We start from the raw sequence: 5026 nt of genomic DNA, 5'->3' as shown, positions 1-5026 counted from the left end.
ATTCCCGGACGATTAGTTGGGTACACCAAAAGTGACCGACGTGCCATTGTTTAGAAACACTAACATGGCCGCTGTGACGTCAAGTTACAACACTATAATATATGTGCGACTAGGGGCCTGTTTACCCGAGCCCGGGTTGGACACCGACCCGGGTCAGTTCAGCGTTGAATTTTACGTTTACACGAGCCCGGGCTGGGTGAGGGTTGGGTCATTCGCGGCCGACCCGGGTCAGTTCCCTTTTCGCTGGGTTGAAAGGGCTGGTGACTACTTGTCAGTGAGGAAAATGGCGGACGAACCATGCAATCATCAGAATCATCAATTTGTGGCTGACAAATTGAACGCGACCAAAACTGTCAGGAAACCGTTCAGCCATTTGCTCTCGTAACTTCGAGTACATAGTAACGACGTACTTGTTAAAGTCTATATTTTGATAGTCCATCTCGTTTTTTAATTGTTTTAATTTCGCAATAAGTTGTCTAGTCATTGAGTGGTGCCATTGCCAACTTGTTCTTTTTTCCACTTCGTGCCCATTCGCCTCCGCCATTTTGGTACAGGCTGCGCATGGGCGAGAACCCTGAACCGAAAAAAAAGTGATGTTCAAACAATCCCGGGTCAGATACGCAAGTGTTTACATGAAGAAATTGAAGAAATTTCAACCCTTCTAGCCGGGTCAACCCGAGTCTTGAGAAAGGTTACCCGGCAAGGGGGGCTGACCCGGCTTGACTACTGTTTTCATGTAAACGCTTATAAACATTTGACTGCAAAAGGGTTACCCGCCGCGGTGATTCAACCCGGAGTAAAAAGCAACCCGGCCTCGTGTAAAGAGGCCCTAGGATTTGCCAAGGCAAAATGGGTGTCATTCATTACTGACTCCGGATCCACAGCATCAATATAGGGGAATCTTTGTTTAAAGTTTTGTGCCTCATTGCAAATGGCTATCGTTTTCTGATCAGTTAGACAGGAATAAAGTACTGACTATTAAATGAATATTGAAAACGAGCTATCTCGGAAATTTGAACCTGATATACCAGATATTCTCTGAGAAATTTTGCAAAGAATAGCGCTATATATGCCACCTCAGAATTTTTCATTTTTGTTGGCTAATAACTGTGGCTCGTTATCAAAACTAAAAGGCCTAAAATTGGCGGTTTAACTAATACCCCACTCATACCAACAATACGTGTGTAATTAAACTGGGTTTAACAAAATAAAAATCAGTCAGAAAAATATAGGACTGGTTTTTGCGTCAGATTCAGGTGAATTTCAATATATGCTTTCATGTGTGCTAAATTTGTTGTTGACAAAAATCAGCATACATGATTTAAAAAGAAAACACATCGAAACCGTGTTTAACTAAAAATCTTCAAAACATGGTTAATGTTTGGTGTGAACAGGGCATACGTTTAATAAGCTATTTTGACTTTTGAAGCCAATTTCTAATTAGAATGATGCCTCGTATGTTAATGAAAGAAGACGTCCGCAAAGGATTCCCTTATCTCGATAAACTAAAATTCAGTCCTAAACAAAAGACATCATCTCGAGGCCCTGGGGAATAAATATAAGGATTTGGTTTCACTTTATAGAAGTTATAAAAGTTGGTATAAGTTTAAATAGGAATAAGTTTATTAAAGTATAAGAGCCTCGACATGATGCCTTTTGTTTAGGGCTGAACTTAAATGCATCAAAATTGGGCTATTGGGATCCTAAAAATGAGTGACGCTTTCAAAATAAAAATTGGTGGTCCTGAAATCATTTCATGATTATTCCTAATTTTTCGCAATTTTCCCTTTTGTAAACAAGCGATGCCATTTGGACAATATTAATCTGCACTGTTAAGTTTGTCGTTTGCCAATGAGGAAAAAAATACTTAATCCAGGACTAGATTAGCAGCGTATGCCACTTAGAATTTAAAAAAAATGAGAAAAACTCAGGAAAAAATTGGAAAAAAAAAAACAGAAAAAGTTGATCGAACGATGTCGAATTCGGTTCGATGGCTTAAGAGCAAATGCACTTTACCTCAGCACTACCGAAACAACGGTTACAATAGTGCAATTTTAAAGTATTTAACTGAAGCTGATCCTAACAATTTATTGAAAGATAACCGAATAAAAAGGCTTCGTTACTAAGAATGGCATCGATCGTCAAAAATGGCATCGCTTGTTTACGAAACGGAAATTAGCTTCCTCGACATCCGAGTCAGTGATTGTCATGACCTGAAAAGAGTTTGGGAGGCTGGGCTCATCCAACACAGAGAGCTGTGCTTGTAACTGTTCCAATCCCTCGTCACATGATTGGCCGTTCTTGAAGCAGTGAATCATTGAATCTTCGACCTTGCTATTCTTGGAATCCCGATGCTATCGAGCCAGAACAAACCGAAAGAAAATCGGCGACATTCTAAGCGCAGAACATGGCGCAGAATGGCCGGACATCATTAATATTCATATGACTAATCATCGAATTAGCATAGAAGTGACGCGCTGAAGCGCGAAATTTGAAAAGAGCGATATCCGTACTTTGAACTTGAAATGCATAGGATACAATTCGTAAGGCATTGTTATTTGTTAAAAAATATGTGTGATTTTGCTTTACATAGCGTTTTCTCGATTTTCTTTGTTAGAAACGGGGGCCTTTATTAGACAGGGGCGTCCATTCCAAACTTTAAGGATAGGAGGCGTTTATTAGATCATTTCGGGTATTTTGTCAGAAATGAGCATGACCGGGATACTGGGAATTATTCATATTCCTTACCGCATTTTACTTGTCGTCGATTCACACAACCAAATTTCATCTTTGTCAAGGAAAAATTGTCAATTTTACCCAATTTACAAGAGCAGTTTTTCCTTGTCAAGGAAACTTGCTCGTGTAAACGGGACTTAAGAGCATGGAAAATTGAAAATTTACCGTAATATGCTCTCGTCCGCCACGTAACGCCAAATTTGGTTATTTCACGTCGCTCTTGGGAAGAGAAGGACTATGTACCAAGCGTGAAGCGTAAAAAGCCATCAAGTTGTTTTTGCTCATTCTAAGTTATTGTCTTTTGACCAAGGAACGGGTCCCAGCGACCAGTTGGCTTGATAATTCAATTGGTAGAGCACTGAATTAGGGTCGCAGAGGTGGTGGGTTCCAACGCCTTTCACGACTCAATTTTCTTAGGGTATTGTTTTGTTACTATTTAATTTAAATAATGTTCGCAGTCGCGATGTTAAAATAATCCTCATAGTGGATAAAAAGACAGTGAAAAGAGATATAGTATACCAAATAGGCTTTATTCATACATGTAGGAGACCAATTAACTATTCTGTTTTCCTTATGTTAATTGTCCTAACCTCGTTAGCATTAACAAATTACGAAATATTCTTTGTCTTGAATTAAGGTTTACGGCCTTCTTAGCTCAAAGACAAAAGCTAGAGTTATTTATTGGTAGCCATAAACAAAAAAAGCACTCTTACCTTGCGATCTGCATTCGTTGCAGCCAAAAGCCGTCCTCATCAAGCAGTAGCAAAACACTCCTTTGGCATAGTTGTGTTCGTTGAGTTATTGCCGATGCGTCATCGTTGGAGAGGATAACAAGGCTGCTTTCTTGAACATGTCAGTGCTATAATGGGGTGACATTTGTTAGGGCAAACATTAAAACGCCACAAGCGTTGAATATTACGCCACTTCCGATATCTTTTCAGCCTTTGTCGTTTTCAAAGTGAGGACAGGTGCAAAATGCATGCGATGGTCATCAGTTTCGCACTTTATACAATACAAAACTAATTGAATTCCCCAAATTTTAGTTCTTCGAATGATCTTAACTGAAAGCGGCGTAATTCTGGCGTCACAAAGAGTAAATGCTATTAAAACTCGCTTCCTTGAGAGCTTTTACTGAAACCACGCTTTCAACTCGACTGTAAGACTGAAAGAGCCAACTTGACATTTCCTGCAGAATGTCTCAACTTGTCTAAATGATTGTTTTCTCAAGTTTTTATCGTGAGAGACACCTGACGGGCAAGTGCCATTGTTTATCCACTAAAGGAGTTTCTCCACCTGTTTTATGGAGTTAGTAATCGGTAATTTTTAGGTGCACGCTGAGTGTTTTAGTCGATTACAGATAATAGAATCTGCAAGGGTTCTTTTGCTGAAAAGGTACTAGACAACACGACATTTTCGAGTTTTGAAAACGAGATGCATTCACTGAAGTTACAAGCTTATTTTGTAGCTCCTGTTTGCTGATTTAATTCACTAAAATAATTTAGCTTTTTCGGCGAAATCTCGTGAGATTTATATTTTACTTCTTCATAACCGAACCGTTCAGTCAAGCCATTTTAAGACCATCGGATTCCCCCCTTTTTTGCAGAAAAAAAAAAACACAAATCGAAAGGTCGAAGGAACCATGGTTTGGAAGACGTTTGTCCATAGTCTATAATATAGAGGTTGCTTTCACGTCTCTTTACTATCATGGAGTTAATTAACAACCTAGTTGATCTCTATTAAAGTTTTCCCCGTAGAGATTTACCAGTATGGGTACCAATATAATAATATTGCTTATTTTTTAGGTGTCAATTTTTGGATTGTGGCCGTTACCATAGCAAAATCACATCTAATGACAGGCAGATAAATTCTTATTTCTTACCTTAAGTCCTTCATATTTTTCTTTTTCTTCGGTGAAATTTTTTCTTGCCACATTATGGAAGTGATATTGTCTGACATTTCGAAGTGGTAAAAAGTCAAGGTCGTTGAGACGGTTCTGCCAATATTTTTTAATTTGTCATTTTCTAAATATATTCGATTAGCTCGGACAGATTTTAACAAAATACGGTATTTGATAGGAACTGTATGTGGTCAGAACTGAGCCAATTTAAAAAAAAATTACCTAAGGGAACACGAGAAAATTCGCAGTTAACTTTACAGATTTTGTCACGCTGACGTCACAAAAATCAGAAAAACACGCGTGATATCCAGGCCTTACGCGCCATACAAGTGCCCAACTTGCGCGCGCGGCCCTTAAACTCTTCATCCGGATCGTCCCGATCGCGTCACTAGT

The 5026-nt window shown here is 39.1% G+C and overlaps 1 protein-coding gene across 1 annotated transcript in view; it reads right to left on the bottom strand.

The window, feature by feature from the left end:
- The window catches only part of LOC138047929 (gamma-aminobutyric acid type B receptor subunit 2-like), a 42076-nt gene extending 38536 nt beyond the window's left edge, over window positions 1-3540 (bottom strand). Inside the window, exon 1 of the mRNA XM_068894571.1 lies at window positions 3450-3540. The gene's annotated coding sequence lies outside the window, so the exon portion shown is untranslated. The remainder of the gene's footprint in view (window positions 1-3449) is intronic.
- Between the last annotated feature and the right edge of the window lie 1486 nt (window positions 3541-5026).

This window comes from Montipora capricornis, chromosome 1, assembly GCF_036669925.1.
Source record: "Montipora capricornis isolate CH-2021 chromosome 1, ASM3666992v2, whole genome shotgun sequence".
Classification (NCBI taxonomy): domain Eukaryota; kingdom Metazoa; phylum Cnidaria; class Anthozoa; order Scleractinia; family Acroporidae; genus Montipora; species Montipora capricornis.
This window is presented reverse-complemented; position numbering and strand designations above follow the sequence as displayed.